The sequence below is a fragment of the Onychomys torridus genome, chromosome 4, assembly GCF_903995425.1.
Source record: "Onychomys torridus chromosome 4, mOncTor1.1, whole genome shotgun sequence".
In the NCBI taxonomy this organism is placed as follows: Eukaryota; Metazoa; Chordata; class Mammalia; order Rodentia; family Cricetidae; genus Onychomys; species Onychomys torridus.
In genome coordinates this window covers 35,544,497-35,552,894 of record NC_050446.1, presented here as the reverse complement: position 1 = coordinate 35,552,894, position 8,398 = coordinate 35,544,497, and the positions used below count along the sequence as shown (strand labels likewise).

At 44.1% G+C, this 8,398-nt stretch overlaps 1 long non-coding RNA gene across 1 annotated transcript; it reads right to left on the bottom strand.

Annotated features, from left to right (window-relative positions):
- Nucleotides 1–3,990: 3,990 nt before the first annotated feature.
- Nucleotides 3,991–8,083, bottom strand: LOC118581550. Its single transcript, XR_004944712.1, has 3 exons — nt 5,951–8,083; nt 5,143–5,638; nt 3,991–4,671 (listed from the first exon to the last, which is right to left on the bottom strand). It is a non-coding gene; the product is annotated as an uncharacterized LOC118581550 (long non-coding RNA).
- Between the last annotated feature and the right edge of the window lie 315 nt (nt 8,084–8,398).

The window sequence follows — 8,398 nt, the reverse complement described above, 5'->3', positions numbered from 1 at the left end:
AATCCACATGGTACACACCAACTTATTCAGGCACACACTCATACACATAATTTAAAAGAATTTTTTAAAAGTTTTTTAAAAGTTTCCTTTGTTTAGTGCTTGTACAACCTTAGATGAATCTCTAGAACAGTTTTTATCAGTTTCAAAGTTATAGTTAAATAATGTGGAAGATGCCTCAGAGATGGAGTTATAGGCTGTTGTGAGCCACCCAGTACGGGTGCTGGGAAGTGAACTCAGGACCAGTGGAAGAGATTGAGTGCTCTTAACAGTGTCAAGCCACCTCTCCAGCTCCATGGGGTTATTTTTATGTTGCTGAGTCACTGAATTCACCAGGACACAATATAAACCTCCTGAAGGCAGTGAGTATCATCCGCTCTATTCACACAATCATCCCTAGCCTGTTACAGGGCACTTGGTATGGCACACACCAGTGTGGTCAGTATGGGTTTAAATTGCCTGAATTTCAGGAAGGCCTCTCTCTGTGTGCGTGTGTGTGTGTGTGTGTGTGTGTGTGTGTGTGTGTGTGTGTGTGTGTTGTATTTGCCACATGTTGGGTGCCAGATATTGGTGAAATTATTAAGGCCACTCCACATAGTTAAAAGGAAGACTTATTTTGTGGGTTAACTTGCAAGTGAAGGGATAGGTAACAGGGTCTGGGAGAGGTGTAGCGCAGTCCAGCAGTGTTCTCTGTAGAACTCTGTTCAGTTTACCTCCAGAGTCTAGGGTCCAGGAACCAAGAGAGCCAGTGCATCCAGATCTCAGGTCTTCAGGGTCCTTTCTTGGCCCCACCTTGTAGGCGTGACTGTTACTGAAGCCTCAGTGGGGGATTGGGTTTAAGACTGGTTAAGTGTGACCTCCCAGATACGTGGTAGCTCTGTCGGGTGCCCTTGTGAGTGAACAGGGGAGAATGAAGCCGAATGATTGCAGAAACAGACCAAGGACAAGCCCAGGGGCCCCAGTGTGACAAGCTCCTGCTTTGCAGTTCTCGGCTGCTGGAGAACACAGATTGTCTTGTAATGAAGCCTCCTTCTTCCTGATATCATTCTGAACAAGGAGGGAGATTCTTAGAGACCTTTTGTTTTTGTGTTGGTTTTAATTATAGTTGTGTATTCTAGGCAAACCATGCCTTACTTGCTATAAGTATAACATATATCCAAAAAAAAAAAAACCAAAACAAACAAACAAAAAAAAACACGGAGGGACAAATCCAACCCAATACACAACTATGAAAGCTTTGGACACTTACGTGGGGAACACACTGTAGGAGTTTGGGGGTTTCCAGTCTACCTTTACTCTGCTCTTGGCAGCCATTCTAATCCCATCTTCTTCCGGCTTCTCTTTCAAACCAGCTTTGAATGAACTTCCAGTTCGCTTTCTGTTTCTCTTTGAGGTTTGCACGTTTAACTCTAAGAATTAGTTTTCCCTATCAACCTAAAGCTGGCTGGACTCCACGTCTAAAAGGTTTTAGTAACGCACGGGGATCAGCTGGTTTAAGGCCATGTCTGATGGCCATTGTACAACTGCCTGCACATCTGCAGGTCCTGGCATGCCTTTATCACTGTCTGCTTTCTGTTGCATGCTGTCATAGGTCTGATGACTGCATCTGTTTGAAATCCGTCTGTAGGACTCTGAACATGGATCCTTACGTGGCTTGGAACAAGGAAATAGTTCAGTTCAGCAAAGCGTACTCAAGGAGTACTGATGAATGGAAAGTTGGAAGAGATGTGCACTCAGGTAAAGGGACTGCTTCCATATTTACCTCTTAGCTAAGGATTATTTTAAATGTTCCCACACCCAACTGCCTTCTCAGTTCTTTGAGCAGAGACCTGCTCATAATGGTAAGTTCCTTGTACCTGTCACTCAGTTGAGTTAGCTGTTTCCATATTAATAGGATTTTGTGCTAGCTATTAAGAATTGTTCACTGTGCATTCCTATTCTAACATGTCTTCCTCCACTTTTCTGTACACACACACACACACACACACACACACACACACACACACACACACGTTCATTTGAAAAACTGAGCTTTGAGGCTTCTGTCTACTTGGCCAGCATCTTCAAGGTCACTGATGTTACTTCTTGTCTCTGCTGTGTGGGAGCCAGAGAGTGAGTCATCAGGGTGAATACTGCCTCTGTAATACTACCAGATTGTGTTTGTCTCCACTTCAAAGCTCCTCACTTGAACAGAATAGTATTTCTCCATCCCGCCCACCCAAACAGCAGTCTGGATGCTGAGAGGCAGCAGTTACATGAACAACACTGTTCTTCCCTTAGTGCCCCCTCCCCCACCTCAGAACACTAGCAAGACCTTTAGGGAAGCTGTGAGGCCTCCAACTAGACAGGTTTCCTCAACTAGAGAGCCCAGCTGGGCAATTCGTTTAACTCTCCCTCCCTCCCTCCCTCCCTCCCTCCCTCCCTCCCTGCCTGCCTCCCTCCCTTCCTCCCTTCTCCTTCCCTCTCTCATTTTTCTCACCGGATACTCCAATTTTGCCTTTCTTGATCAGTCTCAGTCATTCCTTGTTTCTTTAGGTCTTAATTGTCTTTTCTTTCCATTCACAAAAGAGTTTATGATTTTGAGTTTTCTGAGCTATAAGAGATAGACTGGGGGGGGGGGGTGTTGTGAGCGGGGCACTTTAGACCCAGAATCTAGAGAGAAAGAGGGAGAGAACAAGAGATACACAGGGAGAGAGACAGACAGACAGACAGAGAATCTTCCCCACTTCCACAGCGTCATGAGCTTGCCTATATTATACTCGTATGACCCTGGCCTATCTAGTGTATCTGCTGCACAGCGGCTGCCAGGGGCGGAACAGTCAAGGGGACCATCACTGAGCACCCAGACACAGTGTTACGTTCTTTATATTCATTTGTCAACTCCCAATGACTAAAAGAAGCAGCACTAACTTGGTTTTGAGACAAAGTTTTGCTATGGGATGGTATATACGTCAGGCTGGCCTTGAACCTATGATCTCTCTGCCTTGGTCTCTGGGTCACAGAGATTACAGTTGTGAACTACCAAGTAGTTTCACTCACCCACCAGTAAGACGAAATTCCAAGATTTGAAATAGCCTGCCCAAGAGGACAGGCAGTGGCAGACAAAGGAAAATGATCATGTGGGTGCCAGGATCACCACGCCTTCTGCTGCTCTTACTGTTGTGAGTGCTGAGTGAGAGATCGGACATTAATCAGTCTTTATTTCCCTGGGTTTTCATGCCCTGGATTCTTGATTTCAATGTATGGAATACATTGAAAGAGTATAATTTTCTCTGATCATTCTTATGTTACTTTAGCCCAAAGCAACTTCTGGTTGTTGCCAGTGGTGTTTGGACTTATCTTCCCCGCACTAACACAACATATCTGCCAAGCCTCATTCATGTCCTGGGTGTGCTAATCAAGTGTCCTCTGGACCTAGAATAATGATGTAATTTAAAATCCATGCTGGGGCACTTGGGGGGGAGAAAGGAACATTATTAATAACCATGCTGAGCATACCAGGATGCATGGCCATCTTCTTCGGACAAACTATAATGAAGCTAATGTCTCCTGTGGACCAGGAGGCTGCTTATAATCTCATCCTGTACAAAACAAGAGAGCAGAGGTTATAGGGGACAGATGTGTCTGTCACCTGCCAGACTCCAGCCTTTGTCTCACTGGCTACTGCTACATAGACAGCCCCGGATGTGTGTGGTGAAAGAAAGAAAGTAGAAAACCCAGGACGCATTAGAGTGTTCATCTGCCCATTGCTTAAGGAAGTGGTACTCATCAGTGGCTTAATTGTCGCCCATCAAGCTGGGTGTCACTGTGTATGCCTGGTATCCCAACAGTCCTAAAACTGGGGTAGGAGAGTAGCTAGTTAGAGGCCAGCCTGGGCTACATAGCAAAACCATGACCATCACCAGCCCCCCCCCCCCCCTTGCAAAAAAGTTGGAAAAAAGAATCACTGGTCATTTAAATTCAAGAAGTAATTTTAAATTGTATGTATTATTAATGAGGTGGGAGTGTGTCATGGCTTGAGTGTGGAGGTGAAAGGGCAATGTATGAACTTGGAGCTTGTTCTCCCCTCCACCTTACGTGGCTCTGGGGGTGACACTCCGGTCACCATGCCTGTGAAGCAAGTGCCTTTACCTGCTGAGCCGGTGAGTCACCCCTCAACAGTCATTTAAATCTTTTCACATGACATTTATTTATCTACTGGGGGCATGTGTGCACATGTGTAGAGGTCAGAGAGCAACTCACAGAAGCCAGGTCTCTCTTTCCACTCAGTGGGTCCAAGGATTGAACCCAGGTAGGTTTTAGGGCTTGGCGGCAGGCACTTTTACTGCCTCTGCCATCCTGTTGGCCAAATCATTTTTATTTTAACTGTGGATCCCAGCTTTACTCTAGATATGCTGAAAAAATACTCTGAGGCAGGCTTGGGTAACTAACTGCATTTTAAATGCCCCTGTTAAAAAAAAATCATCTCTTTATCAAAATGACACCAAATATTTGCACACTCGCTCTACACTGAGAGGTACAGTTTCAGAGGAGGTTCCCGCTGGAGTCAATTGTCCAAGTGTTTGCAGCATTAGGATTTCTTCAGAGATGCTATTTCTGTGGCCTTAGTCATTCACTAGTTGAATCAAATCATCGAAGCCACATGAACCTTTTCTCTTGGTTTTGGAGGGGTTGCTGTGGATTGAGCCAGAGATGACACACGTTAAGTATATGCTTCTCCATAGAGACACTCTAGTATCTTAAACTATGTTAACCTTGTAATTACTCCTAGCATAAATCTTTAGAGATCCTTAGCCATGAATATATACATATATGCATATACATATATGTATATATACACATATGGCTAAGAATATATTCTTAGCATCTTACATTGGATTAAGAAAAGAGAACATTTCAGTGCTTTCTGATCATCACAGTAATAACATTTGCCATAAACTGAGCAACATACATGTCAGTTATTTGCATACAATACCCCAAATATCTAAAGCCCATAAGAAGGCAAGCAACTTCTGCTTTATATATGAGGGATCCGCAGCTCAGAGAAGTTGGGTGGCCTGCCTGAGGCCATTCAGCTTGTGACTGGCAGAGCTTGCACTGTTTGGGGAACTCGTAAGCACTCCGTGAATACTGAAAAATACTTACTGGAAGGCCACATCAGGCATGTGAGCCAATATGACCTTTCTCGAAAAAGTCCTAGATGCAGAGAGTCCTGAATGGTGGCGTTGAGACATGCAGGGGCATTTCTTTGGTAGAGATAGGCTGCATTGTGCCAATTCCCAGTTCACGTTTGGGATTGCTCGGGGTGCAGCTCAGCATTTTGCAGGCTAGCCTTGGGGTTGACTCTCTTTTGTTGGCTGAGCTGCTGCACCACTCTTGATTCCTATTTTCAAGGCAGCACAAGCGCAGCCAATGTTCTCTAATTGCACCCCCTTCCTGCAGTGCGCCTGCTCCTTCTGAGCTCCACGGGCTGCTTCCATACGCAGCTCGTGTGGGGAAGGGCTGGTGGCAGCTGCAAGTTGGTGTGTGACACATTGAGTAGTCATATTTCTCTTCTCTGTGGCCCTCCAAAGCCCTTTCCAACATAACTTTTCCCCATCTGTTCTCGTTTGCACTGCATAATAGGGGACAGGTTTTGGAACTTGGGATTCAAAAAAAAAAAAAAGAGAAAATAAAAATGAGATGGAATTTGAGTAGAAAGAAACTCATTGGCTTTCCACCCCACCCCCCTTTCCTCAATTGCTAGGATCATTACCAGAGTATTAAATCGATAAAGTTTTTGTCTAGTTGATTCCTTTTGCATGGTAGTGAGGGAGAGAGGGAGAGAGAGAGAGAGAGAGAGAGAGAGAGAGAGAGAGAGAGAGAGAGAGTTCTCAAATTGCTTTCAATTGTCTGCATAGCAATAAGACAGGCAAGCATGGCTGAGCCGGGACACATTCAGCCTTGCCCATACCTGGCTTAACTTTCCTCATATTTGTTCAGCTTCTTTAATAAGTGCATTAATTGGCTCATGCCCCAGGTTCCTCCTCTGAACAATGGATGCCAGATGGGGAGCTTAGAATATCTTCAACCATTTTCAGCACCACAAGACCACCTCTGTGTTCTGCATGATCTGGGAAACAATACAAACACCACATTTTCACATTTCACCACAATGCATTTTTCTTCTATAAACGGGGCAGGGGCAGGGGAATGCCAGGAGTACAATATACTCCCAGTTTCACAGATATCTTGCTTAGGCTGTAGCTAACATAGGCATTTAAGTTTGAAGAGTGAACACATTTAAGGAAGACTATTCAGTAAACAAGAAACATGAATTTGACAAAACAAAAAGAGAATAAGACAGTCTGCTTAGGAAGCAATTAGGGGCTGGGGATGGAGCCCAGTGGGGAGAGTGCTTGTCTCTCATGCATGAAGTTCATACCCTACATAAAAAATAAAATAAAATAAAATAACCACACATGCTAGTAATGCCTGTAATCCCAGCTTGAAAGGTAGAAACAGGGTGATCAGAAGTAAAAGGTCATCCTGAGTGACATAGCAGGTTGGAGGCTAACCTGGGCTACCTGAGTAGAGTGGTGTTCCTTTTATCCTTTTCTTATGGTCTTTGGGAAAGTTTTATTACTGAATCAGCTTTAAGTTCCCAGGGTGGCATTAGTTATAGACCTTAGGTCACTGGTTCAGCAGGGGTTTATAGTCCTTTGTGGAGGAGTGCAGCGCTCTTTGACAATCTGATGAAAGGTCATGCATTTCCTTGGGAAAATATAGATTCTCATGCTCCCACAAACTTGCATAGAATTTCTGGGTCCCCAAGATAATTTAGCACCCATCCATAGACACCTGGGTGACCAGAGAGCATGCATCCATGGTTGTGTCTGCCTGCTTCTCTATTCTCTTTGGTTTGTAGGTCAGTAGTTGAGTCTTTAAGCCACATTGTCCATGTTTCTGTAAGGAACACCATCTTCTGTGTTTGCAGATGCAGGGAAAAATCAACCCAGCTTGCCGTCTCTGCTGATGAGACTGCACACATCATGTTTACTTCCCAGCCTCCCCTATCCCGTGGTTAGAGTTTTCCAGGTCAACTCATTGCTTGGGATGTTCAGCTCCCTACTCCATCAATGTAGAAACCACTCACACTGCCCATTCCTCTTGTGCCTGTTGTTGGTTCATTCAGAGACTGGCACCTGCCACAGACAGACCCATCAGCATCCCTGTTTTGTGTACCAGAACCTCAGAAAAGAAGTTCAAGGTGTGAGCCAGGATAGACTTCTCCTTTGTTAGTTCTGTACAGAAGAGCCAGCCACACAGATGGTTCAATGATACAGATCACCTCAGCAATTTCTTGGGAGATAAATATTATTTTTCTAATCTCTTTTGCATCCTCTCTCCATATTCCCCATAATTCTCAACTACGTTTTCCCATGTACTCTTATTTATGAGAGAAGAGTGATGATAGTCTGAATAATTATTTCTCTTTAACCTAAGGCCACACAATGACTAAATAAAGGAATTTTGTTGCTGTTGGTGTTGGCCATTGAGACAGGAGCTCAGTCTCACTATGTAGCTGAGAACGACCTCAAACTCCAGATGCTCCTATATTCCGAAGCACCAGACATACAGCACCACACCCAGCACAGAAGAACAATGATAAACAACATATTGACTGACAACATCCCAGACACTGGACCATATTGCTGGAAGTTAGATGTATGATCTCATTTCATAATCCCACCTTCCTCTGGAGGCAGGTAGAATTATCTACTTCACTGTGCAGATAAGGAAATTGTTGCATAAATGGAAAGTCTGGAACCAGCTGCAGCTTCACTAACTATCCTTTTTTTTTTTTTTTTAAATCTGTAAAGAAATTTGGTTTACTTCACTTAATTTTGGTTGTTGATTCTGGCACAGGGATTTGCTGTGTAGTACATGTGGCCTCAAACTTAGCCTCAACCTCCCTAATGCTGGGATTCTAAGAGGCCAAGTGTGGCCTCTTCAGTTTTGAATAGCTAATTTATCACACAGTCTGTATCTCTCTGCTCAAAACATTAGAAGGAGGCCCAGAGAGATAGTTTAGAAGTTAAGAGCACTTGATGCTCTTTTGGAGGACCTAGCCTCAGTTCCCAGCACCAACGGCAGCTCAAATACCTGTAATTCCAATTCCAGGGACTCCAACTCTTCTGGCCTCTGCAGGCACCTGAATGAATCTATGTGGTGCATATAAATTCATACAGGCATACACTCCAGTTCTAGGGAAGATGTTGCCCTCTTCTGACCTCTGCTGGCACCAGGCATTACATGTAATTCACTTACATGTATGTAGGCAGGCAAAACGCTCACTCAAATTTCATATATATATATATATATATATATATATATATATATATATATATTCGTTATTTGA